The 27,396-nt window shown below is 47.4% G+C and overlaps 1 long non-coding RNA gene across 2 annotated transcripts; it reads right to left on the minus strand.

The window, feature by feature from the left end:
- Window positions 1-427: 427 nt before the first annotated feature.
- LOC123574575 (uncharacterized) lies at window positions 428-27,396 on the minus strand. 2 transcript variants are annotated; one of them, XR_006699591.2, is made up of 4 exons: window positions 27,262-27,396; window positions 7,583-7,685; window positions 1,722-1,778; window positions 428-1,337 (listed from the first exon to the last, which is right to left on the minus strand). It is a non-coding gene; the product is annotated as an uncharacterized lncRNA (long non-coding RNA). The 2 variants fall into 2 exon arrangements; XR_012415891.1 differs by lacking the exon at window positions 7,583-7,685.

Here is a 27,396-nt window from a genome sequence, read left to right on the forward strand (position 1 = left end):
TGGGAGTTGGGAGTTGATGAAGGGGCAGTACAGAACAAATAGCTCAGAGATGGTCTGGGAAAGAATGAAGAAAGTAAAATTGATATTTGTGGTGAGGGGTACAGCTTTTCCTGTGGAAGCAGGGCACTGTCACTGCTGTGAGTCATCGATTTCTGGGTCTCTGGCTCAGACAATCTTAGAAGGCCAGAGCTGGGGGGTGCCTGTTCCAAGGTCCTCTAGTCCAACCCTCGCATTTGAGAGATGTGGAAACTGTTGCAGAGTCCATTTGTGCCCACTGAATATCCATGTGCTTCCCTGAATTTTCCAGCCTTCCTTGCAGTTAGGTGACTAATTATAGCCAATGACACATGTCATCTCCAGGCCCAAACACTGAAGACAGGGTGTGCCTCCTCCATCCCTCTTATCCCCTGCCACTGTGACCAGACAGTCCATGTACCCTAGATGGCACACTTACAAGATGGAGGAGGATCTGCCCATCCTCATCAGAGCAGGAAATACAAAGCTTCATTCTGTGAAGCCACTGAAAACTGGGGGCTTATTTGTCACTGCAGCATGGCCTGGCTTAGCCTGACTACTATGGAAATTGAGGCATAGAGAGGGGAAGTATGGATATGAGTAGCCCTGATAATGTATGTCAGATCCCTGCTCATTCAGGAAAGCAGATCAAAACAGGTAACATGGTAGGATTTTCTGCTCTAGGGTGATGATCATGCAGCATTGATCCTCTTGCTGTCATGCTTTATAATTTACAAAATCTATTCATGCCCAGAGTCATACAGTGAAGGGATAAGGGAGTCAAAACTAAAATCCAGGGCTTCCCCCACTCACGGCCTGATTGCCTATGCTTTTAGAATACTGATATCTTTTTAAAGGGTTATAACTCTCTTTTATCCTCCCCTCTCCAAAAAACAAAAACAAAAACAAAAAAATCTGATTGGCATACGCTTCTTTTTTCCCACAGGTTTATTTCCATAGAATATTTATTTCAATATTTAAATTTTGTCTTGAGAAGGCTCCAATAGCCTGGAGATCATTGGAGGTACCCAAGGAGTCACAGGTACCAGGGCTGGGAAACTCCTCCCTCATGGGGGAGATCCCTGGCTGAGAGAATCCCCTTGGTTGGTCCCCACAGAGGTACAGCACCCATCGTCCCACTCAGACCAGCAAATGAAGAAGTTGGATGAGACCACATCAAAGCAAGATTTCTTCAAAAAATCCAAATCAGATCCAGGTTCCTCTTCTTCAGACCACATAGAGTGGGTGAAGGGTGCCTTCTGACTGCTTCCTCTTTCAACAAAAAGGGGAATGGCTGTAGGCCTGAGGGTGGCCATTTACGTCTGAGAGAAGGTGACAAGTTAAAGGCCAGGGTTGGGGACTCAGGCTCTCTGGGGCTCTGTGATGTCCAAATTGCAGCCTCTATCACCGGGAACCCCAGCTCTCCTGAGAGGCCCAACCCCTCTGTAGCCCCCACCCTGGCTGCCCAGCCAGGCCCACCTGATCTGAGATGTCGCCTCTGACCTTCATCTGCCCTCCCCTCCCTGTCAACAGCCAGATGGGGAACCCACCCCTCAGGTCCCATTTCCCCTCTGGCTCCTTCCTCCTGGGGCCTTCATGGTCTGACTTCCATCTTTACCTTGATTCTAAAACTATTCCAACCAAGGATATCACTGAAATGCTATTGCCCAAACAGAAAGACCTTAAGTTCAGGCCCCATCACTTACAAGTTTGTAGCCTTCGTTCGGCAAGTTATTTTCCTACTCTGGTCTCAGTTTTCTCACCTGTAAAACAAGAATGATAATAACAGGACCTACCTCATAGGGTTATTGTAAGGACTAAATGAGGTAATGGGAGTAAAGCACTTAGTAAAATGCCTGCTTCACATAGTCTATCATGCGATGAATATAAGTTAACAATCCTTCATCCAAAATCCCTGGGGCCAGAAGCCGGCATTTTTCCTTATTTTAGGAGGTAATATGGTGCCTAGGCTGTCTTTAGTGTATGTCCCCCAGTGGGTGCCAAGGCAGGGCCTCACAATCAGACACATTCATGATGCTGCAGTGACCATGTCAACTTTCACTTGGAGGGACTTCGGACTGCAAATAGCCTCTCCAGTTCAGATCAGATTTTGCTGCCAAATGAGAGTTGGCACCAGATTGACAAAAACAAGAAACAAACAACAACAGCAAAAGTAAAAAAAAAACCTTTTTGTCCCTGGGATCTTTGGGTTTCAGGCTTACAGATAGGGAATTGTGAGTTTGTGTTAGTATTATTCCTATTTACACAACTAGATTTTTCTGTCACCTAGAACATAGAATGGACTCAATGACTCCTTCCTAGGAAGCCCTGACTCCAGAGATCTTCCAGATTCTCTTCCACCCTAACTCTCTCCCTTTGGATCCTACAGCCCTGGAGCCAATGTGATGCAACCAAAGATAGTTTTATACCAATACCTGCTGCAGAGCCCCATGTACCTTAGACAAGCCTATGAGGGCAAGAATAGCGTTTTCTACTTCTCTGATCTTCTTAGTGACAAGTAAATAGCTGAGTACACAGTCAGTGCTTAATACATGCATCCTACATGAACACTGCTGACCTCTCTATGCCTCTGTTCTAATCTTGGCTGACTTGGTGCTGGAAGAAATAGCATAGTGTACAGAAACCATGTAGCTTCTGGGTTCAGCCAAGCCTGAATTTCAGCCTACTCGGGCACCTCATTGGCTTGTATGTCTGTGTCTACCTAGAAGGCTCTACTTCACATCCACAAAATGAACATAGTAACCCACTGTGAAGGGTTTTCCCCATAAGAAGCCATCTGTGTAATACACCTTGCACAAGGCCTGGCGCTCACTGCGAAAATGATAGCACTTGAGTCATAAGATCATTGTGAGGATTACATGAATGAAAGTTTATGTGGGTCTTAAGAAAGGTTTTAGCATGTTCTGCATGGTCAATTTTTTTTTTTTTTTTTTTGCTATATTCGAGAGATAATTTTACCTCTTTTTTGTGATAAATTTATATAACATAAAATGTGGCCAGGCGCAGTGGCTCACACCTGTAATCCCAGCACTTTGGGAGGCCGAGGCAGGCAGGTCACGAGGTCGTGAGTTCAAGACCAGCCTGGCCAACATGGTGAAATGCCGTCTCTACTAAAAATACAAAAATTAGCCGGCATCATTGCGGGCACCTGTAATCCCAGCTACTTGGGAGGCTGAGGCAGGAGAATCACTTGAACCCAGGAGGCGGAAGTTGCAGTGAGCTAAGACTGCACCACTGCACTCCAGCCTAGGTGACAGAGCAAGACTCCGCCCCCCCACCTCCAATAAAGTATCACTTACCCGTTTTAAATGTACAGTTCAAAGGCATTAAGGACATTTACACTGTGTGCAACCATCACCACTTTCTATTTTCAGAACTTTTCCATCTTCCCCAATTGAAGTTCTAAATCTATTAACCAACAATTCCCTGTTCCTTCCTACCTCCTTCCCCCAGTTACTTCTAATCTACTTTCTGTGTCTATGAATTTTACTGCTCTAGTTACTTCGTGTAAGTGGAATCATATAATATTTGTTCTTTTGTGACTGGCTTATTTCACTTTAACATAATGTTTTCAAGGTTCATCCATGTTGTAGCATGTGTCAATGTTCTTCCTTTTTAAGGCTGAAAATATTCTAATCTGCTTATCCATTCATCCATAGTTGGAAACTTGAGTTTCTTCCACCTTTTGCCTATTGTGAATAGTGCTTCTAGGAACATGGCTGTATAAATACCAGTTCAAGTCCCTGTGTCAATTATTTGGGGTATGTACCTAGGAGATCATCTAGTAATTCCATGTTTAATTGTCTGAGGAACTGCAACACTATTTTTCGCAGCAGCCTCAATGACACTTTACTTGTTATTTCTCCACCCATCCATTCATTCAACAAATAATTAATGAGTGTCAACTATACGCAGGAACCACACTAGGTTCTGGGGATACAGGGAAGTCCAGTGTGGCAGCACACAGCAGGCCCTCAGGGACCAGCAACAGCTACAGATGCACCCCTTGGGCTTCTCCCCTGCTTTGTTGCCTGGTTAATTTCAGCACGGTCTTCCCCTGGTTAATTTCAGCACAGTCTTCCCTCTTCCCCATTCAGAGGGTCCTCCCCTCGCTCATGCCTTTCTACCTCTTAAGGTTTCTTTGAACCAAATCACCCTCCCGAAGCTTGCAGAAGCTCTTGGCTATTATTGAGCTCTTCCTTGCGAATCCTGGGTTTTACCCTCTCTCCCACATAATCGGTCTTCATTACTGTCTAGTCCCCTAAGCAGGTTCCCCAGCATTCTCACATACCCCTCACCTTTCATTTGTCCCTTTGTCACGCATCTCCCCAGCTGCCCTGGAATCCCTGCCAGACCCAGCCTTCCTTCAAAGTGCAACAAAAGCTGGATTTTTTGTCCAAACATATGAAATCCAAAGTCACATTGTTTTGTGAAGTCTTTTGAGATGAATCCCCCAGAGCTTCAGGTACTCCCTGTTTCACAAAATCAATTTGGTTTTAACAGATTTCTGTTTGCAAATCCTCACCTGATTCACCTGATGTGAATCCTACCTCTGATTACCATGATAAATTGGAAGAAGGGTTTGACAGAAAATGAACTCCTGGAAGGCCTCTCAGAGTTCTGCTGGGGTAGCTGTTCGATAGCATTCCATGGGGCACCATGGCCTTTCGCCATTGCCCTGTGCAGCCCTCTTTCTGCAAGGGTCTGCAGTAGGGGTCTGCTCAGTCTTCCAGAGGTGAGGAGCTGAGCCCCTGCCAGCAAAACCCTTCCTCCTCTTCTACTCTGCGGTGGAGAAATGTTCCTGATGCTTTCTGCTTTCAAGGTTTTTTAAGCCTACCTGCCTCTGGTGTCCCCTGAAGGCCTCCAGCTCACATCAGATCCCAGGTTTCCTAAATCCTAGCCTTCTTCAGCTACAACAATGGGGATCTTTTGTCTTGCCTTCTCATCACCCTCTTGGTTCTCACAGCTTCCTCAACCCATAACTGGTTGGGAATTCATGCTTGGACAACCCAAAACATTAGCATATCTAAAACTCACATTTACATTTTATTACTTTGTAGGAAAACAATTTACAATACAGCCTACAATACACTGGGGGAAAAGAGAAATTGACAGACAGAATTTCTCTTTGGTGGGGAGAGTAGGGGATACATACCTACGTATTATTTTTTTACACTTTATTTTCAAGAGAAAGTGGTTGATGAAGTAAACCAGGACTGTGGGATGCTAGCTGTCTTATACCTCTGGTGTGTCTGCCTCATTTACCCAAATCCTTTTTTTTAACCAGAGGAATTTTTCCCCAATGGGAAATCCCTGATTTTGTATTCAGAGCTCTCCCAGTTTCGTTCTCCCCCTTTTTGTTTGTGTGTTTATCTGCGAAACACAGCTAGGCTGAAGAGGTGCGCTTTGGAGAGCCAGGGAGGAATAGGTGACTACTTCAGGCTGTGAATTTCTTAGATTCAAATCTTGAAAAAGTATAAATCACCCCCAAGGCCCTAATTGGCCAATTTTGTGCATCAGAAATTATGTGAGGAGCCTGGGCAACACCACAAGACCCCCGTCTCTACAAAAAAATTTTAAAATGATCTGGGTGTGGTGGTGCTCCCAGCTACACCGGAGGCTGAGGCAGGAGGATTGTTTGAGCCCAGTACTTCGAGGCTGCAGTGAGATATGATCACGCCACTGCACTCCGGCCTGGGCCACAGGGCAAGAACCTGTATCTAAAAAAGAAAAAGAAGGGCCGGCATGGTGGCTCACGCCTGTAATCCCAGCACTTTGGGAAGCTGAGGCGGGTGGATCACGAGGTCAGGTGTTCAAGACCAGCCTGACCAACATAGCAAAACCCCATCTCTACTAAAAATACAAAAAATTAGCCAGTCATGGTGGCAGGTGCCTGTAATCCCAGCAACTTGGGAGGCTGAGGCAGGAGAATCACTTGAACCCGGGAGGCAGAGGTTGCAGTGAGCTGAGATCGCACCACTGAACTCCAGCCCAGGCAACAGTGCGAAACCATATCTCAAAAAAATAACAAATAAAAATAAAAATAATTTTAAAAAGAAGAAGAAGAAAGAAATTCTGTGAGGTAAGTTTACATAAACTTGCTGGAATGGGGTTCATAGCCATTTTGTGTGTCGAGTGGGTGGATACTATGTCTGTCACATGACAGCAGGAATCCCTTGACCTGTGTCCTCAAATCCCCAGGGCTCCTGAAGAGCAAGTGCCAAACAAGCCTTTAAGAAAACGACTCTCAGTGGATGCAGCTCTCTCCTTGCACTCAGTTCACAGCTTCACCAGGAACACAGCCGAGGCTGAACCCCACCGTCAGCGCCCCTCCTCTCAGCCTGCACCAATTGGCAAAGGGTGGTGACACCTGGGGGGACAGAATGCCTAGGGATGCCCTCTAGCTCTTGCAGCATCCAGAGAAGAAGGTTGCCTCCCTCTCTTTGTGGCTCTGCTAAGATGTCAGAGAGGACAAGGGGAAAATCAAACCAGCAGGCTCTGGAGGAGATGTTGGTCAGGGACCTGCCACTGAAAGCCGGTACACAACCATGCCCATGCCCAGGCGGCTGCATAAAACCATGCCCATCTGTTGTCAGCCCATCTGCCATGCCCCTGCGGCCACGCACCTGTCTAAGGCCACCCTCATTCGACCTTGGATTCCAGCCCCTGGTGTAGCCCAAGGCCCTCACTCTGTGCTGGGTGCTCTCTCTGCCTGATTGGCTTCTCCTCTGCTGAGGCATTCCTCCTGGTGCAAAACATGTTTTACTACCTCCCTCTTAAAAAAGAAATCCCTTGGAACTAGATCACCCTTCGGCTATTGCCCTACTTAGCTTCTTTCTTTTAGAGTCAAATTCCTCAAAAGAATTATTATCACAGTCACTACCTCCTCTCCGCCTATCTTTTCTTGAACCCTTGAAAATTGGGCTTTGCACCCCATGACCCCCGCTAAAATGGCTCTTGTCAAGCATCACAATGATACCACCAGTCAATCCTCAGTCAGTCCTCATCCTCCCCCATCAGTCCAAAGCATTTGGCCAACTGCTTGCTCCCTCCTTCTAGAAATACTTTCTTCTGTTGACTCTCTACCCCTCTAATGCCTGTTTTCAATCTCCTGGACTCAGTCCCCCTTAGCACAGGAGCTCGCCCCGGCTGCAGCCTAGGGCCTCTTCTTTTCTCTGCCTGCATTCACGCAGGGGTGATCCCTTCCCCTCCCTGCTTTAAATACTGTCCATAGGCTCATGTGTTTGGATCCTGGCTAAGACTGTGCCTAGCAGGGTGATCGTGGACAGGTCATTTCACCCCTCAAATGTAAAATGAGGTTTCTAATAGTACCCGGTCATAGAGTTGTTAGAAGGATTAAATGAGTTAGTATGTGTAAAGCATTAAAACAGTGGCTGCTGGGTTTATTAAATAAATACTCTTCCCCACTTCTTTCCCTAGACAACTTCAGCTCCCCCTGTAGACCTCAGTGTGCACGTTTCTTCTAGATATCTGCAGCACCTCCTCCATGGTTATGCTGAGAAGACTGTGGTCAATGCATTATTACCTCTGTGACTGCTGACTTTCTCTCTCCACCATGCATAGGCTCCTGGAGAGCAAGGACGAGGTCTCCCGTGGGTCTCCCGTGATTCCTGCTCTGTCCTCTGCACCTAGGGTGATGGGGTCAGGGTAGCACCTCCATGAATAGTCACTGGATGAATGAATGACCAAATACCTGAATGGATGGGCTCTGCAGCAACTGCTGTAAGCTGGGGACTTAACGAAGGGCATGGGCCTCTCCCAAGGAAGAAGCCACAGAAGGGTCTTGGGAAGGACACGCAGGAAAGCCTGAGCCATGGAGGAGTCTGAGAAACATGTCACCCATTACCGTGGCAGAGGCCGCTTTGTCCCTCTGTTCTTCCATGCCTGCCTGCTCTGTGCCCTGGATGACATGACTTTATCCCACAGGAATGACTGGTGTTCCTGAGACACCTGACACTTGGTGGCTGGACAGAGCCCCAAGCTAGCCTTCAAGGGGCAGGACCAGGGGTTACTGTTTATACTCAGATCTGGAACTCAATAATGAGCTGGCGTTCCTTTCTGAAATGACCGACTCCAGGAAGCTTATGCCGTGGAGGCGGTGAGTGGGACCAGAGCAAGGTGTGCCATCAGGCCGGCCTGGGTTTGAATCGTGACCCCACCCCTTGTCACCTGTGACCTCAGGAAGAAATGGTTATAACTCTCTGATTCTTGAGTTGCAAAACAATATTCCTAGTGCTGTTGGGAAGGTAAAATGAGGCACTGGGCTTAGTACATTGTAGAAATGCAAATGTTTACTTCCCTACCTCTAACATGGACTGGAATTCTTCCATAGGTAACAAAAACGGCAGATATTAAGAAGCTCTAGAAAGGAGTGAAGCTTTTACCTTTTGTCCTATCATGAATTACACATTTGACCTTCCATAGGGTGAATACAAACATGATTCAATTCACTTCAACTCAACTCAAGGAAAAACTAGTTATAGTTATATATATGTATATATAGATATACATATTTACATTTACTGCAGGCACAGATATGTGCTACAGCCCAAGAAGAAGATGGTGAAATTCCAGTTTCATTCCTGTCTCTTCTTTCTCTAGAACTTTGTATATAAAGCAACAAAGCACTTCTTAAAGTCTTTAGAGTCCTGTTCTGCTAATCCTGTGATTCAGATGGGGTGAGCTTGTAGTGGGTAGGAAATTAACCTTGCTGAGCACCAACACTGCTGGCGCCTTCACATGCTTTCTGATGAAATCTCCATCCCCACCCTGTAATGCAGGTCTTCTGAACACGGAAACGAAGCCCCATCTCTAGAATCCCAGCAGACAGGGCCTCCATGAAGGACTGGAAAATTCCAGCACCTCAGAGAACACTTAACCTGTCATGATTGCGGGTGGAGGAGGCAGGAGGGGATACTGGCAGACCTTTAGAAGTCCTCAGCTCTAAAGATATAGCATTGTCTGCAATGTGATTCAAGAGAAAAACATAACAGACTCATAAAATGAAAAACTTACATGTATGCTGCAGTTAAAATGGCTCCTTCTGGATATTTCTCAACACAAAATCCTGGATCATTTTATCAAAGGTGCATTTTCTCATAGCTCTGGAACCTCTGCTTTGCTGCTGCCCTAATGAGGCCCTTGGTCTGCCCACTGGACTAGGCAGCAGCCAGCGTCTGCTGTGTTCCATGAGATTGAGGGGTAAGCAAAGTTAGGCAAGGCCAGCTACTTCCACAGCCCCGCCACCCCCCGCCACTGGATAAGGAGTTGATTGTCTCTAAACATTTCATACAGGCACCCCATATAAGCACTATTTACAGGGCATTCAGAGAATCAGGAAAACTGATGAGGCCCAGGAGATAACTAGATAGATAGATAGATAGATAGATAGATAGATAGATAGATAGATAGATAGATAGATAGATAGATTAGATAGATAACTAGAGAACTGCTTCAAGGGCACCGGGTGTGATTACATGTTCAAATCTGTCTTTGTTTATTTTTTCCCCCTCTCACATGAAAAGAAAGACAGATGTGTAGCTTCTCTATGAGTTGGTGCAACGTCTGGGTTCAGGTAGAAAATCCTAGGCCCCCTTGAATACGCTCCCAGAGCTTAGTGGGTTCCTTGGAAAATCTGTTGACAATTTCCTGTGATCTTGGATCCAAATGCTATTTTCCAAAAGGCCTTATGATCATGATTTTAAGTATCTCTGGAAACATATTGAAAGAACACACTCTCAAAATAATATTCAGCCTCGACATCTTAACAAATTCAGGGCCCAATGGCATAGTGCTCATTCTTGGCAGGGATGGGAGGAAACAGGAATTCTCATAAACTTTTGGAGAGAGTGTAGATTGATAGCTTTCTTTTTTAGAGCAACTTATAAAATCTATCAAAATTTTAAATACATAAATATCACCTTAGGTTATTTCATGCCTAGAAATGTATCCTACAGAGAGCCATTCACACAAGGGTTCAAAGATACATGAGCAAAGATATTCATTTATAATCAGTTTTGTCACATTTTTTAAAACTGGAAACAACCAAAATGTCCACCAATGAGTTAAATGGTACATGGTGTATCTATAATGTGGTATAGACTATGCAACAGTTTAAAAAAGTAACATGAAAATCCCTGTGCATGAACTGCCATGAAAAGAAGCCCACAGTCATTCATTAAGTTAGAAACACAAATTTTCAAACAGTATGAACTAAATCATGAGCATGTTGGTTTTTTAAGTATTTACATATATGTTTTGTCTACGCATAGGAACATCCGGAACAGGTCATTCACTGAGGGGAGGGGCTTTTGGTGATGGAAAAGAGGTAGAGGGCTAGAGAACGGGAACTTTTACTTTTTATTCTTCTATATCAAACTTATAAATTTTCATATATGAAGCATATGTCAATTTCAAAATAAAGATGGGGTTTGTTTGTTTGTTTGAGTTGGAGTCTCACTCTGTAGCCCAGGCTGGAGTACAGTGGCGCAATCTCGGTTCACCACAACCTCTGCCTCCTGGGTTCAAGAGATTCTCCTGCCTCAGCCTCCCAAGTAGCTGGAACCACAGGTGTGCACCACCATGCCCAGCTAATTTTTGTATTTTTAATAGAGATGGGGTTTCACCATGTGGCCCAGGCTGGTCTCCAACTCCTGACCTCAGGTGATCAGCCCACCTCAGCCTCCCAAAGTGCTGGGATTACAGGCATGAGCCACCATGCCCGGGCATTTTACTTTTTAAAGAATGTATGGAGGCCCTTGGCAATGGACCTTCTGAAGGTTTTCTATCACCACCACATATGCTACAACTATTAGGTTGGTGCAAAAGTAATTGTGGTTTTTACCATCACTTAATGTCAAAACTGCAATTACTTTTGCACCAACCTAATAGTCTTTGCCACCTCTCCTCCTTGAATACTGTTTCAAGTTCCAGACTCCTCCAAGTATAATTTAACCTGTAGGCTTCAAAGACAGCATCATGATCGGCTGCTGCAGGTGAGCAAGGATGTTCAGAGCTCTGTCAGCTTGCTGGGGACGGAAAGAGCTTGGCAATTTACTGAGCGTCTTCACAATCTTGCCTTACAGCAGCCTTCAGGACTGGCAGGACAGTCTCGCAGGGAATTCTTATTCCTATTTCTCCAGGGGAGGCTTGCACGGGTTACCGATCTTGGACCCAGTCACGACTTGAAATTCAGAGAGCCACAAGTGGATCTGGTTAGAAGCAAGTTAAGCTGATGAGTTTGTCTCTACTACAGGGGTACCTGCCTTTCCCCAGGATGAGCCAGATGGCAATTCTGGGCCCAAGCTCTCCCTCCCTGCTCAGGTCCCAGAGGAAACAGCCCACATTGCCTCTCACTTTTACTTTCCAAGCTATCTGACAGTTAAATCAGACATGTCGGGAACCCAATCCAACTCTTTAAGAGTCTGCACAGCTCTGTGTCCTGCTATCGGTCGCTTAGCAATGCATCATTATAGGGTGACTGGAATCACCCAAAAAAGTCATATGTTGAAGTCCTAAGCCCTAGTATCTCAGAATATGACCTTCCTTGGAGATGGGGTCTTTAAAGAGGTAATTAAGTTAAAATGAGGTCATTGGGGTGGCCCTACTGCAGTATGACTGCTGTCTTTATAGAAGACGAAATTTGGATGCAAACACATACAGAAGGAGGCCCAGGAGAAGACACAGGGTGAAGACGGCCATCCGCAAGCTAAGGAGGGAGACTTGGAGCAGATCCTACTTCACAGCCCTCAGAAGGAACCAACCCTGCCAACACCTTGATCTCAGGCTTCTATCCTCCAGAACTGGAAGACGATGAATTTCTGCTTTTTAAGCCACCCAGGCTTGGAACTTTGTTATGATGGGCCTAGCAAACTAATACATACAGCTCTCAGCAGACAACTTTGTTTTCCTTATTTTCAACTTCTTGACACAGGGCCTCACTGTCCTGTACAAATTGTAATATATATAAAAAAAAAAAATCCTCAAGAGAATGACATTAAGATAGTTCAGCTCTACAAAATAAAGTGCAATCCCAGGCTAAGTATTCTTTTTATCTTAACAACCACTAACAGGGCTGAATGCGCCTTCAGTAACTCCAGAAGCTTATCAAATGTCTATAGGTAAAGCCGAGTGTGAAGGCACTTCCAAAAGGGGTTTAGCCCATCTGAAGGTGAAGAGACCAGCCTCACTCTGCTTCAGGGTCCTTCAGCCTCTTCAAAGAGAAGATGGAACCTTCCAGCATATAAATCCCAGGAAAGAGGGTGAACAAGAGAAAGCCCTTGAATTTGTTCCAAGGAGGATACTGTCTGTCTTAAAAGTATGAGCCTATGGGTGTTTTGTTTGTTTGTTTTTGTTTTTGAGACAGGGTGTCACTCTGTCACCCAGGCTGGAGTACAGTGGCATAATCTCAGCTCACTGCAACTTCCGCCTTCTGCCTCAGTCTCCCTAGTAGCTGGGACTACAGTCATGAGCCACCACGCCCAGCTAATTTTTGCATTTTTTGTAGAGACGGGGTTTCACCATGTTGCCCAGGCTGGTCTCAAATTCCTGGGGTCAAGTGATCCACCCACCTCAGCCTCCCAAAGTGCTAGGACTACAGGCATATGAGTTTTTATGATAAAAATAATGCTTGCTTTTAGAAATTTTGGAAAATATAGAAAATGCAGAAAAAATAAGAAAATCACCATAACTCTACCATGCTGAGACCACCTGTGTTTATATTTTTGTATATTTTTGTTTTGCTCTATATAGTTGTATTTCATAATTGGATGCAGTTATATACACAATTTTCATACCTTTTTAGTTATAAAGAATTCCTCCATGTTATTATAATCTCTCTGCAAACATCATTTTAAATGACTGTAAAATATCCCATCAAGTTGATCAGTTTTCTCAAATGTGAACTGCAGAACATCTGCAACAAAATTATATGCGGTATGTTAAAAATGCAGATTTTTGGATCTCACCCCAGATCCATTAAATCAAAATCTCTAGGGGTGGAGGCTGGGAATCTTCATCTTAGTAAGTGTCTCAAGCAACTCATGAACTTACAAAAGGTTGAAAACCACTAGAATTAGTGCAACTGTGGTTGTACATAACCTTATCTGAAATGCTGGACATTTTGGTTGTTTCCAGGGTTTTCTTTTATAAATACTTGTGTGTAGAACATCTATGTGCATAAAGCATCTTGCAAATTTTATAGCATTTCTTTAGGACAGTTTTCCAGAAGTGATATTATGATGTCAATGATGTGAACCTGTTAAAGATGTTTGATGAACACACAACACACCTGCACACACGTTTAACCACAAGGTCTGCTCAAGTTCCAGGGAGAAGTGTGTTGCCAATTACTTAACTGTATAACTCTTATTTTCCAGTTCTTTTCAACAATGTTCTACCTTTATTACTGAAAATAATGAGTCGGGTCACAATCAAGTAGTTAAGGAACGAGCAGACAGTCAATAAAATGTCCTTTATTGATACAAGAAGACTCTGGCCTAACCCCATGCAAAACCAGAGCAGCAGATAGCCACAGGGACTCCAAGGACTCCAGACATCAAACGGAACTCCAAAGAACACAGTAGTACCCCATTGTACCCCTGTCCTACGTGCCACCAGGACAGTGTTCTCCTTAGTTCAAGGTCATCACCAACATTTGGAGGCAGCTGCACAGCAAGGATTCGTGTGTAGGTGGGGGCTGGTCTCACACTGCCCGACATAGAGGGATTTTTTCTTTCTTTCTTTCTTTCTTTTTTTTTTTTTTTTTTTTTTTTGAGACAGAGTCTCACTCTGTTACCCAGGTTGGAGTGCAGTAGCGTGATCTCGGCTCACTGCAACGTCTGCCTCCCGGGTTCAAGGGATTCTCCTGCCACAGCCTCCCGAGTAGCTGGGATTACAGGCGCCCACCACCACGCCCAGCTAATTTTTGTGTTTTTATTAGAGACAGGGTTTTGCCATGTTGACCTCAAATAACAAAGGTCACAGCAGCAGACAGAATGTGGGGGCCCCAGAGAGGAAAATGGGCTCACAGAACCCTAATGTGCTCAGAGGAGGGCAGCTTCTAGATATGGGGAGAGCGACAAAATGTAATGTTAAGTGCATAGCAAGCACACTGTTCTTACTGTGTGTTAAAATGGCTTAGAGGAGAGGAAATCATATAGAGACATGGGTAACCAGTCTGCTTAGGGCAACCAGAACTCATTCATTCGTTTAACCAGCATTTATACGGCATTTATTATGCACTAGGCATTTAACCAGCATTTATACGGCATTTATTATGCACTAGGTCTAAAAGCTTTACAAATATTAACTTATTCCATCCCCACAACCAACCTATGAAGTATCATCACTCCCATTCTACAGATAAGGAAACTGAGACACGGAGAGTTTAAGTAACTTGCCCAAAGTTGCACAGCTAGGCCAAGTGCTGTGGCTTATGCCTGTAATATCAGCACTTTGGTAGGCCAAGGCAGGTGGATCACTTGAGGCCAGGAGTTCCAGACCAGCCTGGGCAACATGGCAAAACCTCATCTCCACAAAAAATGCAAAAGTTAGCTGGGTGTGGTAGCATGCACCTGTAGTCCCAGCTACTCTGGAGGCTGAGGCATGAGAATTGCTTGAACCCAGGAGGCAGAGGTTGCAGTGAGCCGAGATCGCACCATTGCACTCTAACCTGTGTGACGGAGTGAGACTCTGTCTCAAAACAAAACAAAAAAATAACCAAAGTTGCACAGCTAATACGTGGTGGAGCCAATATTTAAATCCAAGTAGCCTAGCTCCAGAGTCCATGATTTTAGCCTTGGAAGGAAGGACTGAGAAGCATTAGAAACCAATATACAGCAAGAAAGGTCAGTGGGTGACCCCTGGACAGGTGTCATCAGCCATGTCATTGAGTCTATCCTTGGGGGACCTTCACCTCACGCTATTTTCAGTTCATGCATCCCAAGATTAGGACAGTTCATGAAACCAAAGTGGGTAAAGCTGAAGCCACAGAGTCTATTAAAGTGTCATTTAGAGCAGAGACTCTATCTGCTAACCCTTACACACCAGCACATATTAGAAAAATGAAGTTGTTCAGTATAAACCATCCTTTCAACACCGGTCTCCACCTCTCCCCCACCCCAGCTGAGTGGGCACCACATTAGTGTAGCTGGTGCATGCAGTGGGTTGGCTGAGCATCTGGTATCTTCTGGAGCAGCACGGTAGATCTGCCTGTGAGAAAGCCCCAGACACCTGCACACTCCAGGAATACAGGCATACATGTGCGGCCTGTGTGCAGCACTCCCCACGCCTCCCCAACTATCTGAGACAGCAGGGGTGACCCCCTTGGTCACCCTGCCTGCTGGCTTCTGGCTGTGGTGCCTAAGCCCCTGGGGCACCCTTCCCCTAGTACAACAACTCCTCCCTTAGAGAACACCTCTGCCTTTTATGTGAAGGACTGCAAAATCCATCATCAGAATCCATCATCCCTCGCCTCCAAGGCCTTCCACCACTGCAACTAATTATTTGTGTTGTAAACTCCCATGTGGAAACAATCTACAGGATTTCTCATCAGACCTGGCCGACAGGCTAGCAGCTCACACGCCTGCCTGTAGACTGCAGCAAGCCAGCCTCCCCCTTTTAAACAAACACATTAAGTTAATAATAACACCGACCAAGTTTGACAGCCACGTTTACTAATTAATTCTCATTTGCTCCTTCTCTCAGGAAAGCAGGTAGGACTTGTCCGATTTACAGATGAATTAAGCCTCCAAACAGATTTCTCTTAAGGTGGCACCAAAAAGTTTAACCTGGAGCCTTCCTCCCAGTCAGCCTTCTCCACTTCCCTACCCCTAGGGTGATTCACTTTACCTAAGCTCCCCAAGGCAGTGTTCAGGATGGAGAAGATCCTAGTGGTGACCAGTCCCTGCCCCTTGACAAAGGTGTAGATGGCTCATCACAGCACCCCCTTTCATTCACTTGGCCATGCAGAAGCACGTGGGGACCTCAGCCATCTCATCATTCCATTCTCACAACCCTCCTCCAGGAGAGTTGGTTATGATCCCCATCTCCCAGAGGCGTAACCACAGCTGAGAGGTCAAATGACACATCAAGATCAGAGGGCTCAGAAGCAGAAGGCCAAAAGCCCATTGTCTGCGGCCTTCCCCTTTACCTGGGGATGACTGGTTAGGAAATTTGTCCCAGGTGACGAAACAGCCAGCTTCAGGAAAACAGAATTCTCCATGCCCAGCCTTGGGTTCTGACCACAGAACCCGCTCTCTCCTCACACCTGTCTATAAAGGCCTCTGAGCTCTGGGCATGTAGGAGCTCACTTGTTTGTGGGCTTTGATGGAAGGAGGGTGGATCCTTCTGGGAACCTGCTTCTACTCTGCAACTTCTATTCCTTTAATCCAAATAAGAATGCTGTTGCCCAGGCTAGACAGCCTTGGACTGATGTCATCAGCCATGCCATTGAGTCTGTGCTTGGGGGACCTGCAGCCCACGCTATTTTCAGTTCATGCATTCCAAGATTAGGACAGCTTGTTGCGATGTTCTCTGTCCACATATCTTAAACTCTCATCCTAGCTTCTCTCCCTTCTATTTCACTTTCTGAGCATTTTCTACACACCTGTTCTACTAGGACCATCCATTAACATTTTAGATTATGTTTTGTTCTTGCAACAACCCTACAAGGCATGTATTATTCTTTTACAGTGCTGGTTTTACAGATGGGGAAACAAAGGCATAGCTTTCATTCCTCCTAAGGATTACGTGGCTGGTGTGCAGCAGAAGTGCAATCTGCCTTTAGACTCTGAGTTTAAGGCTCTAGTCTCCAGCTGATAGGAGGCACCTTTTGTAAGCTCTGTAGCTCTTACCCTCCCACTGCAGAGGGTGCTGAACTCTCGGGGCTAATGGCCCCGCAGTCACATTTTTTTAACGGGTAATGGCCTGTACAGCTGGCGACAGCATGCGTCATTTCCCAAGAATACTCAGGGGCCCAGATGCAGAAACTGACACCCCCACCTCTACCCCGGCTACTGGGCAAGGGGCATCAGCTGACTCTGAACGCTGAGAGCACCAGGTTTCTGAGATTGTTCTAAAAAAAGAAGAAAAAAAAAAGGAAGTTCATTTGGCTTCCTGCTCAGTCTAGGACTGGCTAACCACGTCCCGCCTGGGATCAGCATGGTGGCCAAGACTTCATGAGTAATAAATAACACCACCGGGCTCTTCTTGAACCTTAGATCCCCTTAACCAACAAGAGCAGCTGGTGTTTTCTGAGGGCCTCCCTAAAGACCCACAGCTCTGTGATAGACAGGACCTCATGTATCCCCATATGTCCTCATGAGCCAGGGGGAGAGGGGTGGCCAAAGGGACTCTCCTCCTTATTTTAAAGGTGGAGACACTGAATCACAGAGGGGAGACAGGGCTTGCCAGAAGGGAGTGGCAAGGACTGAAACAGGTTGCATTATCTGCCAGGATACCACAAGACCTCTCCACTCCTCACCCATGTCCATGAAAGAAAGAATACATTCCTAAGTCTCCCAAAGCAGCTGGACTGGAGCTGGCTCCACAGCAATTGTTTAAAGAAAAAGCAGTGGCCCTGATGGGAAGGAGCCCGATGGCCAGGGTGAACACAGTTTGGCCATTATCTGCAGGCTGGCCTCCCTGTGAGCTGCCCTGCACCGAGATAACACAGCAGGCTGTACTGGACACAACTGGCTGCCTGTGGACTCCACCTTTCCCCCATGCTGGGTTCCAAACACAAGATAGCAAAGACACTGTTTGCCTAGAGAGCCTAGTTTTAACCCCATGCTAGCTATGGCAAGGCCCAGCTGGGGGATTTCTCTCCTTCCCTGCTTCAGGCGGGGAAGGTCCACTGAGCAGAGAGCTTGCCGGGTGAGCCTGCCAGGTAAGAAGGCTCATCTGCCTGCGCAGAGGGATGTAGCTCACTACAGCCTCCTCAGAGGGTCTCCCCAGGCAGGACCTCAGGCTTGGACTCTAGGAACCTCTTTGGAGATAGCCCAGATAGATGGGCAAGGTCCTGACAGGTTGCCAGGCATCTTGATTCCCTCTTCCCTAATTCCAACTCCTAACTTCCAGCCCCTCCCCCTGACCCTTCCCCTCCACTGGCTTCTATCACCCCCAGCTCACCCACAGGGTCCCCTCGTTCAGACCCATGTATGCAGGCCCTAGGCCTCACTTTCCAACAGTTCCTTCTAGCCCAGGCCTGGTGACTGGCTTCTGCAGAGAATGTTAGAGCTGAAAGGACCCTAAAGAGCCACCCTCTGCATTTTACACACGAAGAAACCATGACCCAGAGAGACTGTGACAGATCCAGGGCTACCATTTGGTAATGGCAAAGACAGACTGGTTTCAGGAATTCCGGAAATGTTTGCTCCACCAACCTGCACACAGAAAGTCAAATTAAGGTAAGTTCATCCCTTTACAGCTGAGCAAACTGATGCCCAGAGAGGTAAATGGGCCTTCCCAAGGCTCACATTCGCGCTGTTTGTTAGTATGATCTCTTAGATACAAACTAAATGGAGAGGCCCCTAATCCTATTGGTGACAGCTGATGCGCAGACAGTGTGATTTTGCAACCTCACTTAGTCGCCTGTTAACAAGCAGCTCTGAAAATCCTTCTGCAGGGCTGCCCTGAGGCCCCCCATCTGCATGCTGCTATTCCTCGGAGGGGCACTGCCCCCAGGAAGCTCCTCTGCATGGATATTAATGCCCAAGTCAGAAAAGAAGCCAATGAATCTGAAAAAGAAAGAGGGCCAGAGAGTCTTTCTATTTTACCTTTTTTTTTTAATGGAGGAAATTCTAAATTATTCTAGTACCCAATCTACTAGTTGCCTGGAAAATGCCTGCTGATCCTTCAGTTGCAGGTACGTTGGTGCTAGAAGGCCAGGTTTGTGTTCCAGCTCGGCAGCTATATGCATGTGGTCAAGTTTCTCAGCCCCTTTGAACCTGCATTTCCTCATTTGTCAAGTAGGAATATTACCTCCCTTTCCCTGCCTCTTGGTAAGGTTGACATTAGAAAATCGATGTAAAAGAATGCTCTGATTTGAAAATGTTCTGAAGACATAAGCGATTACTCATTATGAATACAATATTCTCCTTTCTCTATTTGAGAAAAGCCCTTTGTTGGCTGGGGGTGGCGGGGGACTCAGGTAACTCAGCCAAGTTGCTCCCACCAGTCTGATTTAATGGACTCCTCTCTTAATCACCACAGCTTCTCCCTTCTTGTGCCTGGCTCTTTCTGAGCTTTCTGAACTTTGCAATCCCCAGCTCACCCCACCCACACACCCCATGGTCCTTCTCCCCAACAGTTGCCAGCCCACCCTGGCCATAAACCGGTAGAACCCACAAGGGCTCTCAGGAAACAACTTCACCCTTACCTTCTCCCGCTCCCAGGTCCCTCTGACCCTGGGGAAGCTCACATGGCCCCTCCTTTCCCCATAGTGGTGTCAGCAAAGTAAACTGGAGGCTGGTTGACCCCCAGTCTCTAAAGTAGGCCAGAGCCCCAGTGCTCTCAGGTGAATTCCAGGGCTTACTATGGGAAGGTGGGAGGTGGGCTGGGGGCCAGTCTGGTGGTACCAACCCCTGGTTACCTACCATCCTCTGAACCCCACACTGTATCAGAGGGAGAGGCTGGGAGCTGGCATTTATTAATCCTCTATTCTGTGCTGGGCACTTTGCCCACATTAGAGCTACTTCTCATAACCCATGGAGAGGGTTAGTATCCTCATTTAACAGGTGAGGAGAAACAGATTCCAAGAAGCTAAGCAACATACCCACAGTCACACAAGACTTCAGGGATGAACAGGAATCCAAATCCAGGGTTCTCACCTGTAGGCTTGGGCATGGGCGTGGATCCCACGCCCACAGTCATTTACTGAGTCTATATCATAGCAGGTTTACTGGAGTAGATCAAAAGAAAAGAAAGCATGCAATTCCCCAGACTTCTGGATTTTTTTAATCATGATCTCAAAATAAGTACTGGAGGCCAGGCGCGGTGGTTCATGCCTGTAATCTCAGCACTTTGGGAGGCCGAGGCGGGCAGATCATGAGGTCAGGAGATCGAGACCATCCTGGCTAACACGCTGAAACCCCGTCTCTACCAAAAAAAAAAAAAAAATACAAAAAATTAGCCAGGTGTGGTGGCGGGCGCCTGTAGTCCCAGCTACTTGGGAGGCTGAGGCAGGAGAATGGCGTGAACCCAGGAGGTGGAGTTTGCAGTGAGCTGAGATCATGCCACTGTACTCCAGCCTGGGCGACACAGCGAGACTCTGTCTCAAAAAAAAAAAAAAGGTACTGGAAGTCAATATTAAAAATAAAAATAGTTGCTGTTAAGGTAGATACCTTTAATGTTACTGTGTTGCTTTCTCAAAAAAAAAGATTCCTTCCTAACCATTTCCTTTTCCCAAAGTGAACAGCTGATGTATATAAACAGTAGCCACTAGTATTCATTGACCACTCACTATTCTCAAAGCCTTTTATGGGAATGCTGTCATTTCATCTGCCAACAGTCTATGCAGTAGGTACTACTGTTAACTGGTTTATAGATGAGGAAACTGAGGTGCAAAAATATGGAGAGATTTGCCCCAGGTCACTGAGTTAGAGACTTTGAACTCCAGGAGTCTGGTGTTAGAGCCTGTACCCTGACCCATTAAACTTAATATTCCCAGTTGTGGGATTTCCTGGACCAAGGTACGGCGCCTAACCCAGTGAAGGTGTGTGTGCTAGTGCCAGAGAGTCAACAGGCCTCAGTAACTATTGAGTGGAATGGAGTGAAGGAAGGAATGAGTAGGGGAAATGGATGATTTGCTGTCGGTCTTGGGAGTGGCTTGTGCACCTGGAAGTGGGGTGGGCGTTGGGGGGAGGGTTGGCCTTAAGCAAGGAGTTCTGAATCCTTCTCACTGCCACCTAGGAGGGCACAATGGGGATGGGGGGCAGTTGCAGACAGCTTCAAGGGAGTCAGGCCCTCCCCAGATGAGCTGCAGCTCAGCCTCAACCCTCATCCCACCCGTCCCACCTGGGAGATGCTGACCTCCCAGGACAACACCTCCAGGCTGGTGTCATCTCCACCCAACCAAGGCGGGGCTGGGAAACCAGATGTGCCTGCCACAGGTGGGGCCGAGGCCAAGAGGACACCCACGGGAGGGAGCCCCAAACCCACAAGCGTTTGCTGGGCTTGGACACAGAAGGCAGCCAGGTGAGGTTGACAAGCTTCTGCTCCAGGAGTCACCATCTAAGAATACCTCAGAAAGGACCATGGCTCCCGCTTTCCTGCAGAGGAAAGTCTCCCGGAGTCCTCCAGTCTGCCCGCTCTTCTCCTCTCTCCAATCTGCTTTCTGCCTTCCACTTCTACCCCCAACCATAATCTAGCCTCTGCCCACCTCTGCTCTGCCCCTCCCTCCTCAGGGTCCCACTAAACACTGCCACTTTCTTTTCTCCCCAAACACCCCATGTCTTTTGCTTCTAAAATACTTTTCCCTGCAGTGTTTTCTCTGTGTGGGATGTTCTTTCTCTATGTGTCTCTTGCAACTCTACTCAATCCTGCTTGTCTGTCAATCGTCTATTTTTTTTTTTTTCTTTTTGCTGGGTAGGGGATGGAGTTTTGCTCTTGTTGCCCAGGCTGGGGTGCAATGGCACGATCTCAGCTCACTGCAACCTCTGCCTCCCGGGTTCAAGTGATTCCCCTGCCTCAGCCTCCCAGGTGGCTGGGATTACAGGCATGTGCCACCACCATGCCCGGCTAATTTTTGTATTTCTAGTAGAGATGGGGTTTCACCATGTTGGCCAGGCTGGTCTCAAACTCCTGACCTCAAGTGATCCGCCTGCCTCGGCCTTCCAAAGTGCTGGAATTATGGGCGTGAGCCTCCGTGCCCAGCCCAATCCTTTATTGAGATGCCATCCCTCCAAAAAGTCTTTCCCAACCACCTGAGAGATTAGATTCCCTGCCGCATTTCCAGAGCATATGCTGCCTTGGCCATGATTCGTAGACTCACTTATCTGCTTTTAATGTCCACCAGGGCATGGACTGTGTCTCTCTGGTTCATGACCCGACCCCTATTCCCTAGCATAGGACCTGGCACATGGCACTTGCTCTTCCGCAGCTTCCAGGGCCTCAGACACAGCACAAGTCTGACCCAATTTGTTGCAGGGAGGCTGAGGAATAGAGTGCAGGGGATTCTCGAATTCGCTTGAATATATGACTATAAGGCTCTGTTGGAACTAGAAATCCTTTGTCAGATGCCCAGAACCCCAGAGGCCAAGTGAGAGACAGAGCTGCCATGTCCACTGTTTTCAGGTGAAAGGCCCCCCCAACTCCACGTGTGGAAAGCCTTGCATTTCAGCTCAAGCCTCCACTCAACCAGCTTCTTGCAGGAAATCTGGCGCTGGGGATGGGGTGCGAGGTACGGGGAAGATCTATAAGCCAAGCAGGCCTTGGCCAGCTGAAAGCAAGCCTCAGTCCAGAAACTCACACTGCCCTCCACCCACGTAGCTCCTCCACCCCCACCCCAACCCCAGGGACCAGCCGGCAAGAACCTAAGCTTGTGTAAACAAGGCCACAGGAAAGCAAGCCCCTTATCTGTTATCAGTTCTCTTTCTCCAGCTCAGCCACTTGGCTGGAACAGCAGCCGGGAGGTGGGAGCTGGCCAGACTCCTCCCCCTTCTCCTTTATCTTTCCTCCCTAGCCAGCTTCTCCTCCCCCGGAGGTGGCTCGGGCTCCCCGGGTCACTGCTTCCCGCCAGCTGGAGAAGGGAGGCAGCAGCTATCTTAACAACCCAAGTCAAGGCCGAGTCTCTGATTGTCTGTGCCGGGGAGGCTCCCTCCTCCGTCCTTCCCTCCCTCCCTCCCTGGCTCCCTCGGGATGGGGTCACAGATGTGTTTATCTTGTTGGAGGAGGTGGGGAGGGATGGTGGGCCACAGTCTGCAAGCCACTGAAGGCACAGAGGGCCCACTAGGGTCCTAGTGACATCTAGGACAGGAGGGTTGCATTTTGGTCTTCATGATGTTCAGCTCTTTAGTTGGAAGAAGATGGATGAGAGTTCATTAGGTGCAAGGTTTCTTCCTGCTCAAAAATTCTGTGACGACCAGATAGAAGGCTGCGGGGGAAGGTTATTGGCTGGGTGAGTCTGACTGTCTGACTCGTCTCCACTTTGGACTTTTAATTACATAAGCCTGGTACTGACCCAGAAAGAGTGGGCGTCTGGCTAATACTCCCCAGAATGTCATGTTACACCAGAGGCATTCCAGACTGAAGGAAACCTGTGAGTCTAAGACATCAGTTTTAATAAAATGAAAATATCTGAGCCACATCCCTAAGAAAATAGATTTCTGTACTTCTCAGATCAACTGAACTGGGAAGATGGAGGGAAGAGGCAAGTCTTCCTCCCTCACCCAGCCACATGTGCTTCCCTTCTCCCACCATATTCTAGGAGGTCCTTGGAGAAGGTCAAACAGGGAGAATGTACTCCACTGTCACTGCCCCAAAACAAGACAAATGCGGATACCGAGGGGATGGAGTACCTGGGATTTACAACAATACAGCAAGATTCAAAACCTGGCTGAGACCTGGCGCAGTGGCTCACATCTGTAATCCCAGCACTTTAGGAGGCCAAAGTGGGTGAATTGCCTGAGGTCAGGAGTTCAAGACAAGCCTGACCAACATGGTGAAACCCTGCCTCTGCTAAAAATACAAAAATTATCCAGGCGTGGTGGTGCATGCCTGCAATCCCAGTTAGTCTTCTCAAGATTCTTCCCTTGTGAAGCTTATATTGTATTTTGGGTTTTTTGTTTTGTTTTGTTGTTTTTTTAAGAGAGGCAGGATCTTCTTCTGTCACCCAGGCTGGAGTGCAGTACTGTGATCATAGTTCACTGCAGCCTCCACTTCCTGGGCTCAAGCGATCCTCCCACCTCAGCCTCCTGAGTAGCTGGGACTATAGGCATGCGCCACCGTGCCTAGCTAATTTTTAAGAAATTGTTTTGTAGAGACGGGGTCTCGTTATGTTTTCCAGGGTGGTCTCAAACTCCTGGACTCAAGCAGTCTTCCCACCTCAGCTTCCCAAAGTGTTGGGATTACAGGCATAAACCACCATACTCAGCCATTATATTTTATTCTTATATTTGTTTATAACTCCATCTCAAGACAATTGTTCACCAACTGGATTTTGAGGTCTCTGTATCTTCCAAGAATTTAGGACCCCTTAGCCTAAAGCAGGACTGACTTAAGGACCCTTTGTGTGGTAGACCTTACTATTGGACAAACATTATACTTCCCCGCCCCAGGAGAGTTGAGGTTTGGCCATATGACTTGCTTTGGCCAATGAAACGTGAGCAGCAGCGACAGGCGTCACTTCTAGACAGAAGTTTTAAGAATTAGTGAGTGATTCCATGTGTCGATCTTTTTTCCCTCTGCTGTGAAACCATAAGTGCTCCAGATCCAGGAGTCCCGGTGTCATGCCATCAGCCCAGGAGTGAAATCAACAGAGCAGTCCATGACCGACTCATAATGAACATGTATTACAAATGAAAAATAACCTTTCTTATTGTAAGCCACCAAGATTTTATGATTGTTATCACAGCATAACCACACCCACCTTGATGTTGTTTTTGTACACTAGTTGTGTCCAATAAAGTTGATTAGACAGGTTGTTTTCTATCTCCCTACTGACTTTTTTTTTTTTTTTTTTTTTTTTTTTTGAGACAGGGCCTCGCTCTGTGGCCCAAGCCGGAGAGCAGTGGCGCCATCCCAGCTCACTGCAGCCTCAACCTCGCCGACTCAAGCGATCCTTCCACCTCAGCCTTTCAAGGAGCTGGGACCACAGGTGCATGCCACCACACCCGGCTAATTTATTATGTTGCCCAGGTTGGTCTCGAACTCCTGAGCACAGACGATCTGCCTGCTTTGACCTCACAAAATACTGAGATTACAGGAGTGAGCCACCGTGCCTGGCCTCCCTACTGACGTTTCACTGGGAAATGATTGACTGATTCCGGTAGATGACACTAAACCTTCCATAGACTACATGTAGCTTCATTTGTTATATTCATGGCTCTCCCACACTGTTCTTCCTGCCCCTCCTAAAGGACAAGGCTTTATCAATCTGGGTTGTAGTGTCCCATTTTTTAAATTGGTGGGACCATTTAATTCACACTTTCATGTATCCTAGCCTGAACATTCAAGGTGAGTCGAGTGGTTGTATCAAGGATACCCACATCCTCATCCTCTTCCCCCACTCTGAGTTCAGAGCATTCTACATTGGCCCTCTTTGTCCCATGGGCCCATGACAGTACCCTCCCCTGTGGCCAGCCATCCTTGCTCTTTACTGCATCTCCCTGCTTTCTTGCCAACAGCATTTGCCTTTGGGGCTGCTGTGCACCTTTCCTCTTTCTGTTACTTCCTGACCAGCCTGAGACAGGCTGCAGATGTTGGAGTTTCTGAAGTTTGAAAAGATGGTATGCTTATAGAGAAATATTGAGTGTTGGCTGGGCATGGTGGCTTACGCTTGTAATCCCAGCACTTTGGGAGGCCAAGGCAGGTGGATCACCTGAGGTCAAGAGTTCGAGACCAGCCTGGCCAACATGGCAAAACCCCCGTCTCTGTTACAAACACAAAAAAATTAGCCGGGTGTGGTAGCAGGTGCCTGTAATCGCAGCTGCTTGGGAGGCTGAGGTAGGAGAATTTCTAGAATCCTGGGAGTGGAGGTTGCAGTGAGCCAAGATCACGCCACTGCACTCCAGCCTGAGCCACAGAGCGAGACTTTGTCTCAACAACAACAACAAAAAAGAAATATTGAGTGTGTTTATCCAGGCAGGGATTGAGGCTGCCATCTGTGCCATTTGGCAGGAAGGAGGCTGAGACCTGGGTCAATGTAGGAGATGTTTACTGACTTTTGCCTCACATGGCAGACGTACCCACAGAGCAAGATGGAAAGCCAGGGTGGACTCAGCAGGTAGGTCAGGGGAGGAAAGAAACAGGGGTTATTGTGATGCCAACAAAGTACCAGGAGCTCTGGTCCATCCCCCTCCTAGCCCAGAGCTCCTTCCTTCTCGGAGACACAGGAAGGGAAGTTCTATTTTCCTTGCCTTCTCAGAAACCCAGATAAGCCAGGTATGGGTGCACATGTCTGAGAAGGAGAGGGACTCAGGACCACAGGAGAGGAGGAGGTTGCAGGGAGGAGCACACTTCGGGATCCTTAGCCTCTCCTCTCACCCTGCTTCGAGGCTGCACACAGCAGCAGATACCAGTACAAGTTCTGAGTCCTGGAGATGGGGAGGAGAGAGGCAAAGGGTCAAGGGGAAGGCCTTGGGAGTGTATGTGGGTGGAGGCAACTGAAATTCCTCAGTCCTCTCCCTCTTCATGTGAAAGCCCTTTGTAAACTGTGAAACATCACTGAAATGTAGAGTAGTGCTGTGGTTGTTGTAATGATGATGATGATGATAATGATGATGATCATGATCATGATGATGATGATGATTTACTCTCCCTTTTGCCCCAGGAGTCTGCCCAGGTTCTCACCTGATGTCATTTGGTGAGAGTCTCAGAGTAACTCTGGCACCTAGCATGAGTCAACCCCAGGGCTCGATTTCTCTTAAGCGTACAGGGCCTGGCCACGTTTCCCAGCTTGCAGGGAGCTCCGTGTTCTGTGGCATTTTGGGTGCCCTGTCTCCCTCTACCCTTCTGGCCAGGGACTCATCCTCTGGTTCCACCCACCCAAGCCCCCATCTCTCCCGAAGCTACATCGCGTTCACACTTCCCCTGCACCCCCTCCCATCCAGCCGGAGATTAGCAGAGGCCTGCCTGGTCTGAACCCCTCACTGATACAAAGACTGGGGTCATCTGGAGAGCTCTAGGGATGGTTCTTAACTCAGCTCTGAAGGAAGTCAATTGTCCCCCTTGCCCAATACCTTCATGCCCCAGCTACTACAGTGTCCTGGCTGCCCCCAGCACGGAACCCCAACACCCTGTGGCCACTGTGGAGCCTGCCTTCCTTAGGCAGCACCCAAATTCCAGACCTTTCACGGCTTCATCAGCACCTCCCAGTCTGGTGGCCCATCCTGCCAAGCTCTGCTTTCCCCCTCAAGGCTGCCGCCCAATTACTGTAAGGCCCCAGCAGATGCTTAGGAAGCGCCCAGCACTGTGGTAAGTGAGATGTGGATATCAAGTGGGACGGGCTCCTCATCCTCAGGGGAGTTAAAGAAACAAAACAAGTACCTGGAGGAAGAAACACATTCACAGCAGCCAAGGCCCTGAGCAGTGCTCTGTGTTTTGTGGAGTTCGAGAAGGAGTTTGGAGCTCTATGGCGTCCAGAAGTGGGGCCCAGTCCTTCATGGAAGACGAGCTTTGTCT

This window comes from Macaca fascicularis, chromosome 7, assembly GCF_037993035.2.
Source record: "Macaca fascicularis isolate 582-1 chromosome 7, T2T-MFA8v1.1".
In the NCBI taxonomy this organism is placed as follows: domain Eukaryota; kingdom Metazoa; phylum Chordata; class Mammalia; order Primates; family Cercopithecidae; genus Macaca; species Macaca fascicularis.